Source organism: Plecotus auritus, assembly GCF_963455305.1.
Source record: "Plecotus auritus genome assembly, chromosome: 7".
NCBI lineage: Eukaryota > Metazoa > Chordata > Mammalia > Chiroptera > Vespertilionidae > Plecotus > Plecotus auritus.
In genome coordinates this window covers 91,188,594-91,201,595 of record NC_137774.1, presented here as the reverse complement: position 1 = coordinate 91,201,595, position 13,002 = coordinate 91,188,594, and the positions used below count along the sequence as shown (strand labels likewise).

General features: G+C 46.3%; 1 protein-coding gene across 1 annotated transcript in view; it reads right to left on the bottom strand.

The window, feature by feature from the left end:
• MLXIPL (MLX interacting protein like) overlaps window positions 1-13,002 on the bottom strand; it is a 56,366-nt gene that overhangs the window by 32,751 nt on the left and 10,613 nt on the right. The gene's annotated exons all lie outside the window — the stretch shown is intronic.

Sequence of the window (13,002 nt, the reverse complement as noted above, 5' to 3'; positions counted from 1 at the left end):
ACTCTCTACCTGGAGTTGATGTCAGATCCCACAAGTTAATGGCTCAGTCCCACAACACTGCCCCCACTTCAGACACCAATCACAAGTTCAAGTTGTCATCTGTACTTCTGACCAACAGGCTATATAAATCAGGGATCCCACAACCTCTTCCTCAGGTTTGATAATTTGCTAGAAAGGCTCAGGAACTCAGGCAAGAACCTTACTTACGTTTACGAGTTTATCATAAAGGACACAACTCAGAAAAGCTGAAGGGAAACAATGCATAGGGCAAGGTATGGGGCGACGGGGATGCATGGGGCCTTCATGCCCTCCCCAGGTCACCCTCTCAGCACCCCAATGTGCTCACCAGGGCCCTATTCTGAACCTTGCTCTAGATCTGAGGCCTGGGAGGAGACAGGGCAGGCCAGATGCTGAGAATAAGAGAACTTGGGCAAGAGGGAAGCCTGAGCTAGACCCAGGCCCCACCTACGACCTGACTAAGCTGACCCTGTAACATCATCCCCCTTGTAAAGAACCAGAGGGACCTTGCTTGGAGCGGGCCACCCTGTCTTCCAGAGCGTCTTGGTGTCCCATTTTTTAAAAAAGAGATGTTTCTATTGATTTCAGAGTGAGGGTGAGGGAGAGAGAGATAGAAACATCAATGATGAGAATCATCCATTGGCTGCCTCCTTCACGCCCCTATTAGGGATTGAGCTCACAACCCACGCATGTGCCCTGACTGGGAATTGAACCGTAACCTCCTGGTTCATGGGTCAATGCTCAACCACTGGACCACACTGGCCAGGTGTGGTGTCCCATTTTATTCTGTCCCTATCTCCACACTAGTGGCCCAGGAACAAGCCTCTCCTTGTCACAGAGGGAGAGTCAGGCCCAGAGATAGGAAGCAATGTGTCCAAAGTCACACAGTCATACACAGACAAGAACCCAAATCTGCTCAAACCAGCCCAGGTCTGACTATGGCCTACTCGACCACCAGGGTGGCCTCAGGAAACACAGGTGGGGGCAGGGTGCCTGGGAGCTGGAAGGAAGTCCTGGCCTTCCCAGCCAGACCAGTGGAAGTGCCCTTCACCACTTCTCCAGCCTCTACCTGTTGGCTAGAAGCCTGGTGGTTGTGAATCTACTTGGCTTCCCTGCCCCACTGTGACATCTGACTTCTCCATGTCCAGTCAGGGAGAGCTCTTGGTCCTTGCCCCTGATCCAAGGGCCCACCTGGAACCAGCTTCTCTCCTGGTTCTTCTCTACATCCGCAAGGCCCTCCCTTCTGCCTTCCTGGGCCCACACTGAGCTTCTTAGACCACGATTCAACCCCAGCCCGGCCAGCAGAATCCAGAGGCAGCAGGAACCTGTGTGCACTTCACCCTCTGCTCCTGGAAGGGCAGGCGGGATGAACTCTTGAATTCTTGATCCTGAGCTCTCTCTGGGGTAGAGCTTGCCTCTGTCCACCTGGCAGCTGAGCCTGAGTAAGGGGGCAGGTCCACAGGAGTAGTAACTCCTTCCCCCCAGCAGAGCCATAGAACTGCCCCTCCCCACTTGAAAGGTGGGAGGCTCTGACTTCCCTCGGGCTAGGCACCTGTGCCCACCTGATACCCTCCATGTCTCTCACCTTGATTCCGTGCAATCTGCAAGTAGGATGGGTCCCAACCGGGACCGCAGAGTCCCCTTGGCTCCGTGAGATGCTGGGATGGCAGCTGCTCTCAGATGTCTTCTTTGCACCGGCGGCAGAGGGCTCTGTATGCTGTGCTGCACTGACCCTGCTTTTAGCAGTGGGTGTGGATGTGGGCACTGCCCGCCCCACCTGCCTGATGCCTGCTCGGGGTGTCCTTTGCCCCCTAGATCTGGTGCCTCCTTCTCTCCTTAGCACGTGGGTGGCAGCTGCTCACGCTGCTGGCAGCCTGTGGAGCAGTCATGGCCCAGACCATGGGCCTAGGTACCTGCCAATCCCTGTTTGGGACTTGCTCATGCCTGCTCACCTTTTACCCCTTCTCTCCCCTGCTCCCAAACTCTGAGCTGGGTTTGAGAAGGGAGGAGCCACAGGTGTGGGGCCAGGCTCAAGTGGGCAGAGCCAGAGCCAGTGACAGCCTACTGAGCCCCAGCCTATCTTCAAACTTCATTCTAGTCCCCAAATCCCTCTCTTGGGCTCCTAGCCAGCTCACTGAACCCCATTCATTCCCTGAGCACCAGCTCCATGATCCCTTCTAAGCCCTCTCCGGCATCTAAGTATCTTCCTCATTTCCCATTCCCTGAGCAGTGTCCTCCTTCTCACTACCCCTGATGGAGCCCTCCCTCCCTGGACCACAGAGCCTCTACCCTCCCTGAGCTGCCATACTCTCCTGGAGCCCCTCTTTCTTTTTTTTTCCTTTTTTTAAATTTTTTATTTAAAGCTAACTCGCTTTTTTAAAAATATATATATATTTTACTGATATTTTACAGAGAGGAAAGGGAAAGGGATAGAGAGTCAGAAACATCGATGAGAGAGAAACATCGATCAGCTGCCTCCTGCACACCCCCCACTGGGGATGGGCCCGCAACCAAGGCACATGCCCTTGACCGGAATCGAACCCGGGACCCTTGAGTCCACAGGCCGACGCTCTATCCACTGAGCCAAACCGGTCTCGGCTGGAACCCCTCTTTCTGACCTCCTTTCTCTACCCTGAGTCCCTCTCTCCTCCTAAGCCCGCTCCCTATCCTTGAACCCCCACCCTCACCCTGCACCTTACATAAGGTTGCCAGATTTCACAAATAAAAATCCAGAATTTTCAGTTAAATTTGAATTTTGAAAAACAACAAATATTTTTTAAGTATAATTAAACCTCATGTAATATTTGGGGCATACTTATACTAAAGGATTATTCATAATGTCGTCTAAGTTTCTAATGTATTGAGCACCCTGCATTTACCTATCCATGTGTAGAACAGGGGCGGCGAGGAAGTTTGGACAAGATGTTCTCTATCCAGGGCCTCTCTTAGCTGCAGCTGCAGCCTGTGAAAAACCTCGAGCTGACCTGGAAGTGGTCTGGATCCCTGGAAGGGTTTGCATCCCTTGTAGAATAAGGGGAGAGCAAGGTGAAGATTGGGAGCAGGATGGAGGGAATAGTTGTGGTCATAGGGCCTTCACATCAGAGAAAGGCCAAGGGAAGGAGTTCTTTGAAGCAATCCAGTGCTGGAAGGCTTCCCCAGGAGGAAGATTTCATGGTTACTTTGATGCTGAGAAATAAGGGTTAGATGGCCCCTGGTAGAAGGCTCCCCCTTCCTCAAGGGAAGTTGGGGAGGCATGGGGATTCCTTCATTTAAGGAAGTCCCTTGAAGATTAATTGAAAGTTTCTGCCCCTTCACATAAAGATTTTCTAGAGTGAGGGTGGGGTATCATATTAACTTAACAAATCACCATTCCTTCTAGCTAACATCTGCCAGGCATTGGCTACCTGCCAGGGCTCCACCTACACCTCCTATAGAGAACTTGGAGATGTGGGTTAATTCATCAAATCCCTTTGATGACCAGAGGGATGGGTATTTTCTCCCATTTTACAGATGAGGAAACAGAGACACAGTGAGGTTGGGTAATTTTTCTGAGGTTTATACAGGTGGTAGGTGGCAGAGCTGGAATTTGAGCCCAGGTGTCCTGGCCCTGCACCTGCTGTGTAGTAGATCCTGTGCTGGAGGCTGGGACTGGAAAGATGACATAAATGCTGTCCCTGCTCTCAGGGTGCTGTGGAGCGAACGCGAGTGAACGACCACTGGAGTCCAAACCAAATTAAAATTTAGGGAGCCTTTAATAGCCGGCTGGCGACTGTTCTGCCTTTCTCCACGCAGGGAGTCCAGAGAGCAGCCCCGGCCCTTTTTGCAGGACCACTTTTAAGCACATTAACCACATCCTGTTTTTGCAGAACAAGCAACCTAAGACAAAACAGTTTTTCCCAAGTAATGTCAGGGTCATGCCATTGACGACCATGTTATTCTTAGGATCATCCTGTTCTTCAGAAAGCTGACAGTGTTCTATCTTGCAAGGCTATCTTGTGAGGTGCAGAGGGAAAGGGGCCATGAGACCATATCTCAAGGCCTGGCCTGGTGTCAGCACTGACAACTCTATCTGGGGCATGGTCCACGGCCTCTCTGGAGTGCTCAAAAATTCTCACTCTTTAACAAGGGGACCTCTAGTCTAACAGCAGGAAACAGGTGAGTCTTTAATGATTCTAATACAAGTCAGGCTGGGATCAGTGCTGCGACAGAGTATGCCAGGAGGAAGGACTGATTCTGTCTGTGGAGGAGGTGTGTGCGAGTCCAGGAAGGATGGGTCAGTTCTTTAAGAGCTTCAGGACAGGCATTGGGAGGAAGGGCTTTCTAGGTAGAGGAATGTCTTGGGCAAAAGCAGGGGAGGTGTGGAAATGCAGTAGAAAGTTGGGTAATAGTCAGGAGTCTGGCTTGACTGGAGGGGAGATGTCTATAGGTTGAGCATCAGATCAGGGAAAAGAAAAAAGGGAGAGATTCAGGTAAGAGCAAAGGAGTCAAACAAAGAAATGTAGATTCCATCCAGGGGAGAACAGGGAGCCACGGAAGAGTGTCAGGCCAAGGCAGGACCAGCGGAGTGTGCTGGGGCTGCAGCGGGAAGAAGCACTGAGGGAGAACCTGGGTCCACACGGGGTGGGTGCATCAGCCCAGGAGTGGCCAGGCTACCGGGAGACCCACTAAGGAGGTGGATGGAGGACTGTGGAGTGAAGGGACAGATTGTTGCTGTGGTTTCTGCATGTGCTTCTCCAAAGGGCTTGGGTCTCATTCAACTCTGGATCCAGCCCCAGAACAGGACCTGAAACAAGATAACGTGCTTGTAAATGTCAGCAGAATTGCATGGAGAGGATTTGGAGACAGATGGAAGGTTTAGGGGTGAGAAAGGCGAAGGATCCAGGAGGCTTTCCTGGTTTGAGCCTCAGCACCTGGAAAGATATTGATGCCCTAAACCAGTGGTCGGCAAACTGCGGCTCGCAAGCCACATGCGGCTCTTTGGCCCCTTGAGTGTGGCTCTTCCACAAAATACCACGGCCTGGGCGAGTCTATTTTGAAGAAGTGGCGTTAGAAGAAGTTTAAGTTTAAAAAATTTGGCTCTCAAAAGAAATTTCAATTGTTGTACTGTTGATATTTGTCTCTGTTGACTAATGAGTTTGCCGACCACTGCCCTAGCCAGTTTGGCTCAGTGGATAGAGCGTTGGCCTGTGGACTGAAAGGTCCTGGGTTCAATTCCAGTCAAGAGCACATGCCCAGGTTGTGGGCTTGATCCCCAGTAGGGGGGTGTGCAGGAGACAGCCAATCAATGATTCTCTCTCATCATTGATGTTTCTATCTCTCTCTGTCTCCCTTCCTCTCTGAAATCAATAAAAATATATTTTAAAAAAAATGCAACTGTTGTCTGACCAAGCCATTTCACTCCTAGGTATTTAGTTAAGAGAAATGAAAGTGTATGTCTCTGCAAAGACTTGTACACAAATGTTCCTAGCAGCTTTTTTTGTGAAAGCCTGAAACTGGAAACAACTAAGATGTCCACCAACAGGTGCATGGATAAACAAATTGTAGTATAGTCATACAATGCAAATACTACAATGGAATGCCATACAATGGAACACTATTCTGCAATGAAAAGGACAACCTGCAGATAAATGGATGAATATCAAAATAATTATTCTAAGTGAATAGTATACTAAAAAATAGTATATACTGTATGATTCCACTTATATAAAACTAGAGGCCAGGTGCACGAATTTGTGCACCAGTGGGGTCCCTCGGCCTGGCCTGCAGGATTAGGCCAAAACTGGCTCTTTGACATCCCATGAGGGGTCCCGGATTGTGAGAGGGTGCAGGCCAGGCCTAGGGACCCCACCGGTGCACAATCTGGGCCAGGGAGGGATGTGGGAGGTTGGCCAGCGGGGAGGGACCGCGGGAGGGCTCCAGGGCGTGTTCGGTCAGTCCTGATTGGTCAGACCCCAGTAGCAAGCTAACCTACCGGTTGGAGCATCTAACCCAGGGGTGGGCAAACTTTTTGACTCGAGGGCTACAATGGGTTCTTAAACTGGACCGGAGGGCCGGAACAAAAGCATGGATGGAGTGTTTGTGTGAACTAATATAAATTCAAAGTAAAGGAGCAGAGGGGAGAGCAAGAGAACTGGATAGAACAGCTGGATCCGGCCCACGGGCCGTAGTTTGCCCACGGCTGATCTAACCTGTAGTGACAGAAAGGAGATCTGGGTTTATCTTGGGATGGAGTTAAGGGGCATGGGAGAGACTGGAGGGAGGGATTACAAAAAAGTATAAAGAAATTTGGGGGGGGAATGGATATGTTCATTGCCTTGATTTTGGTTATGGTTTCAGGAGCATATACCTATGTCCAAGCTCATCAAATTGCATACTTTAAATATGTACAGTTTATTATGCATCATTTATACCTCAATAAAGCTATTCTTTTAAAAATATTTTAAGCATTTTTAATTAATTAACTAGTTAATTAATTAAATTTTATTTTTTATTGTCTAAAGTTTTACATATGTCTCCTTTTTCCTCAATTGACCCCTCCCCCAGCCATTCCCACCCTGGGCAAGCTCCCACCGCCCTAGTGTCTGTGTGCATTGGTTATATAAAGCTATTCTTTAAAAGGCTCAACATTAGTCATTAGAGAAGTATAAATAAAAATTACGAGATTCTGCTTCACACTCACTAGGATAGCTATAATAAAAGAGACAGACAATAACTAGTGGTGGTGAAAATATTGGCATTCTCATACATTGTACGATGGTGCAGCTACTTTAGAAAATTGTTGGGCCTTTCCTCAAAAAAGTTAAACATAGAGTTATCAAATATCCTCTCTTGCTCGGCCAGTGTGGTTCAGTGGTTGAGCATCAACCTACGAACTAGGAGGTCACAGTTTGATTCCCTGTCAGGGCACATGCCTGGGTTGCAGGCTCGATCCCCAGTCAGGGTTGCACAGAAGGCAGCCAATTAATGATTTTCTCTCATCATTGATGTTTCTATCTCTCTCTCCCTCTCTAAAATCAATAAAAATATAAAATAAAAAAATTTTAAATTCACCATTTGGTATATAACCAAGAGAAAAAACAACACGTTATACAAAAGTTGTATATGAATGTTCATAGTGACATTATTATAATAGTCAAAAAACAATCCCAATGTTCATCAACCCATTAATGAGTAGACAAATTGTGGTCTACACATATGATGGAATATTATTCAGGAGGGAAATTCTGACACATGCTACAACATGGATGAAGCTAGAGGATATTATGCTAAGAGAAAGAAGCCAGTCACAAAAGGATAAATTACTGTAAGATTCCACTTATATGAGCTACCTAAAGTAGTCAAATTCATAGAGACAGAAAGTAGAAAGGTGGGTGCCAGGGGCTTGGGGGAGGGGAGAATGGAGAGTTATTATTATAATGGGTGCAGAGTTTCAGTTTGGGAAGATGAAAGGAGTTCTGGAGATGGATGATGGTGATGGTTGCACAATGTAAATGTACTTGATGTCACAGAACTGTACACTTGCAAATGATTAAAATGGTAAATTTTATGTTATGTATATTTTATTGCAAGAAATAAAAAGGTATCTTGTACTAATAAATGCTACAATATCAATGAATCTTGAAAACATTGTTAAATGATAGAAGCCAGTCAAAAAAGACCACATATGATAAGATTCCATTGGTATCAAATGTCCAGAATAGGCAAATCAATAGAGACAGAAAGTATGTTAGTGATTGCTTAGGGCTGAGGGTGTGGTGGTGGTAGGATTGGAGGGAATGGGAGTGACTGCTAATGGGTACAGAGTTTCTTTATGGGATGATGGAAAATGTTCTAAAATTGATTGTGCCAATGGTTGCACAACTCTGTGAATATACCAAAAATATTGAATCGTACAATTTAAATTTGAATTGTATGGCATGTGAACTATACACTGAGTGGCCAGATTATTATGATCTCTAATCACATAATAATCTGGCCACTCAGTGTATATCCTATATAATAAAAGGCCAATATGCAAATTGCGCTAATATGTGTTCAGAAATCATAATAATCTGGCCACTAAGTGTATATCAATAAAGCTGATTTAAAAAAAAAATCTTTATTGTTGAAAGTATTACATATGTCCTCCTTTTCCCCCATCAACCCCTTCCAGGCCATCCCTGCCCCCTACCCCAGGCCTTCACCACCCCACTATCTGTGTCCATGAGTTATGCATATATAATTAAGTTGATTTTTAAAAAGAGAGTGGGGATCAGGTCCTTGGAGAACAATTAATTTTTTAAATATATTTTTATTGATTTCAGAGAGGAAGGAGAGGGAGAGAGAGAGAGAAACATCAATGATGAGAGAGAATCATTGATCAACTGCCTCCTGCATGCCCCCTACTGGGGATTGAGCCCACAACCCAGGCATGTGCCCTTGACCAGAATTGAACCCGGGACCTTTCAGTCCACAGGCCAACGCTCTATCCACTGAGCCAAACTGGCTAGCGCTGGAGAACAATAAATTTAAAGACTGCAGAAGGGAGGAGAACCACGGAGGCAAAGCATCCCTTTGCACAGTGAACTCCTGCAATTTCCTGGAAGATGGTTGTTCCATTAGTTACGAACCAAGAGAGCACTTCCAGAAAGATAAGCCCATTGCAGGTGCTGTTTTTGGAGCACTGACTAGTGCCAGTCATCATGGACACTTATATAAAGTCGCCTAATCCTTCAACTTCTCATTTTACATATGACATAACTAAGTGATTGGCTCTGGATCACATAGGAAGTTCAGAGCTCAGAATGAGATCCAAGTCTATCTAACTCCAAAGCTAAGTTCTAAAAATAGACCCTAAAAAATTCTTAATTTTATATAAAAGTTTACACCAAAAGTGTAAAGAATAATACAGGGTACATGTGTGTACCCCCACTCAGCTTAAGAAATTGAATTCTTGCCCAAGCCAGTTTGGCTTAGTGGATAGAGCATCGGCCTGTGGACTAAGAGGTCCCAGGTTCAATTCTGGTCAAGGGCACATGCCCAGGTTGTGGGCTTGATCCCCAGTGGGGGGCATGCAGGAGGCAGCCTATCAATGTTTCTCTCTCATCATTGATGTTTCTCTCTCTCCCTCTCCCTTCCTCTCTGAAATCAATAAATATTTTTTTAAAAAAAGAAATTGAATTCTCTCACAACACCATTGCAGACCCCTCTGTCTCCTCTTTGATTCCATCCCTCTTTTTTTTAAAAAAAAATATATTTTATTGATTTTTTACAGAGAAGAAAGGAGAGGGATAGAGAGTTAGAAACATTGATGAGAGAGAAACATCGATCAGCTGCCTCCTGCACACTACCTACTGGGTATGTGCCCGCAACCATGGTACATGCCCTTGACCAGAATCGAACCTGGGACCCTTGAGTCCGCAGGCCGACGCTCTATCCACCGAGCCAAACCGGTTAGGGCTCCATCCCTCTTCTGCCATACAACCATGCTTCTGGATTTGGTATTTATTATTCCCATACTTCACTTTGTATGGAACTCCAAGCAATGTGATGTATAGTTTTACATGTTTCTAAACTTTATATAAACATCATATTATACTGAATGTACTCTTCTGAGGCTGCCTTTTTCCTCAGCATTGTTTGTGAGATTTGTCCAAATTGACATGTGTATCCACACTCTACTCATTTCCATTGCTGTAGAGTACGAAGCATTCCATTATATAAAGGTATACTAGTTCATGTCACTAGCCTGGGGTTGGACATTTGGGTTGCTTCCAGTTTTTTGTTATGATAAATCGAGCTGTTGTGAACATTCTTGTTCATGTCTCCTAGTTCAAGAGAGTGAACATTCCTAGGAGTTTGTACCAGTTTCCTATGCCTGCTGTAACAAATTACCACAATACTAGGGGGTTAAAACAACACAAATATATTATCTTACAACTTTGGATGTCAGAAGTTCCAACGGGTTTCACTGGGCTGAAGTGAAGGTTTTGTCAAGGTCACCGTCCCTCTGTAGGGGAGAATCCATTTCCTTGAATTTTTTGGCTTCTAGAAGCCACCTGCATTCCTTGGCTAGTGGCTCCTTACTACATCTTCAAAGCCAGCAACACAGTATCTCCAAATTTCTCTGACTCTGACCCTCTGCTTCCATTGTCTCACATCTTCTCTGATTCTGACTCTCCTGCCTTCCTCTTATAAGGACCCTTGTGATTACATTGGGTGGACAAGTTCTCCATCTCAAGGTCCTTGACTTAATCACATCTCCAAATTCATTTTTGCCATGGAAGATAACATAGACACAGGCTCCAGGTTTAGGATGTGGACATCTTTGGGGGCCATTATTCCATCTACCACAGAGGGAACAACTAGGCAATGTGATATGAGCATCTTTGAATTAGGAGTTTCTCAAACTGCTCTCCACAGTGAATTGGTTCTCCACAGTGAAATGGGAGTGACAGGACTGCATAAGCATTCCTGTCACTCCCATTTTCACCAACACTTGCTATTACCTGACTTTTTAATTTTCGTCATCCTGGTGGCTGTGAAATGTCTGGGCTCTACTGTTATGTGGTCAAGAAAGAGACAGTGATCAGTGGTGTTGAATGTGAAAAAGAGGAGTCCTGGCAGTAAGAATGTGGTCGATGACCTTGGCTAGAGCAGTTCCCTCCGAAGTGGGGAGAGGGAGTAAAGTCAGACCAAGTTAAGAAACAAGGAGGGCCAGGAAAGGGACACAGGCAGTGAAGAGTGCAGAGGGTATGTCTTTACTTGGGCTGCCACAGAGAAATACTACAGACTTGAGGGTTTAAACAACAGATATTAACTTCTTACAATTCTGGAGGCTGGGAAGTCCAAGATCAAGGTGCCAGCAGATTTAGTTTTTGGTGAGAGCTTGCTTCCTGGCTTGCAGACAGCTACGCTCTCGCTGTGTCCTCACATGGAGAGAGAGAAAGAACTCTGCTCTCCTTCTCTTCTTATAAGGACACTGATGCCACCATGGGGGACCCAATCTCATGGCCTCATCTAAATCTAATAACTTCCCAAAGGCCCACTTTCAAATAGCATATTGAGGGGTTAGGCCTTCCACATATGAATTTTGGGGGACACAAACATTCAGCCCATAACAGGATACTTTCTTTTTTTTTTTTAATATATTTTATTGATATTTCACAGAGAGGAAGGGAGAGGGATAGAGAGCTAGAAACATCGATGAGAGAGAAACATCGATCAGCTGCCTCCTGCACACCTCCCACTGGGGATGTGCCCGCAACCAAGGTACATGCCCTTGACTGGAATCGAACCCGGGACCTTTCAGTCCGCAGGCCGACGCTCTATCCACTGAGCCAAACGGGTTAGGGCCATAACAGGATACTTTCAAAATATTGGAGGATGAATGAAAGGGAGGTTATCAGTCTAATGGTAGGGAGAAAGAAAGACATAATGGATGGAACGGGGCGAGGCATCTTGGAGGAGGCAGGTAAAGGTAAGGCCTATAGAAAGGGTATCTGGATTGGCTTTGGAAGGAGGAGAGGCTGCTGTTTCTGGAGGTGGGAGGGTAGGAAGGGCACTGAGGCATATACAGAGAAAATCCAAAGAGGCGCGGCAGAAAATGGCACAAGCTTCTATCTGTGATGGGCAGCAGGAGTGGGTTTAGGGGTCTGAGGAGTATGGGGAAGGTTTACAGAGAACATGGTTGTGGGGCATTCAACACGGTGCCTACTGGGCTGAACATAGGGGGATTGGTGAGAAAGAGGGGACAAGCTGAGGTCTTACCAGCACTCTTAGTGTGAAGAAGGCCTAGAGTCCAGAATGAAAGGGGCCAAAGGAGGGCCATGTAGGATTGTCTGGAAGACCCCTGAATGCTTAGTGGAAATGGTGGGTCCTGAGGTGGCAGAGCAGAACCAGGGAGATCACAGCCAGGGAACTGGGATGTGTGGAGGGACTTTTGATAATGCCCAGGACCATGGTGGAAGGAGAGCAGGGACTGTGGGAGCCCAGAGGAGAGGGGCATATAACCCAGCCTGGGTAAGTGGAGGGCTTCCAGGAGGTGGTGATGTTTCAGCTGAGTCTTGAAAGGGAAAACCAAATTTGTTATCATAAAAATTTGGAAGAAGTATTGGCTTTATAGTCTACTAATAAGCCTATCCTATCCCACTCATCAGTTTTGTATCTCTTGGATATCTGCCCATTGTGCTCTGGATGGATTGGAAGAGTCCTTGTTGGGTTCTTTCTGCCCCCCACAGCCAACCAGCCCCGGCCTATCGCCTGTGAATATACAACTTTCCCTTATACATTGGCTTATAGACTTCTCTTTAGTTTAATTATTTTCTCCTTTAACTTCAGAACTCCTATTCATCCTTCAAAACCCAGAGCAAATGTCACCTCCTCTGGTGAGCCTTTCTGATTGCCCTGGTCCTACCTCTGTGCTTTCTTAGCAGTGTGATAAAGTGGAACAAACTCACTCATTACTGTTTGATTTTAGACAAGTGGCTTAGTCTCTGAGTGTCTGTTTCCTGACAATGGCACTAGCCAAGTCTAGCTGTGAAGATAAGGCAAATGATAATCCTCTGGCATCACATGGGAATCACTTAGGAAGCCATTGGGTGGTGAAACTTGACATTCTGACTTGTCCTAGAGTAAGCTGTGTGAGAATGTGACTCTGTCAGTCTAAATCCATGAGTTCTGCAGAGAGGGTCTAGCCCAGTGACCAGGAATCATGTGCTCTGTGGGCCCTGAACAGAGGGAAGAATTGAAATTGCCTATCATTTACCTGTAATGTGACTTTGGGAAGGTGACATCATCTCTGTGAATCTGTTTCCTCATCTGTAAAATGACAACACATTAGGGACTCTTTACTACAGGTAAAGCTCTCAACACACACTATCTCTAATCCTCACTTTGTGCATCATCAACCCATTTTACAGAAGAGGAAACTGAGGCTTGGGGAGGTGATCGACTTGTTCAAGTTAGCCGCAGAGCAGGAGCACCTGGCGCCCAGCCAAACTCAGA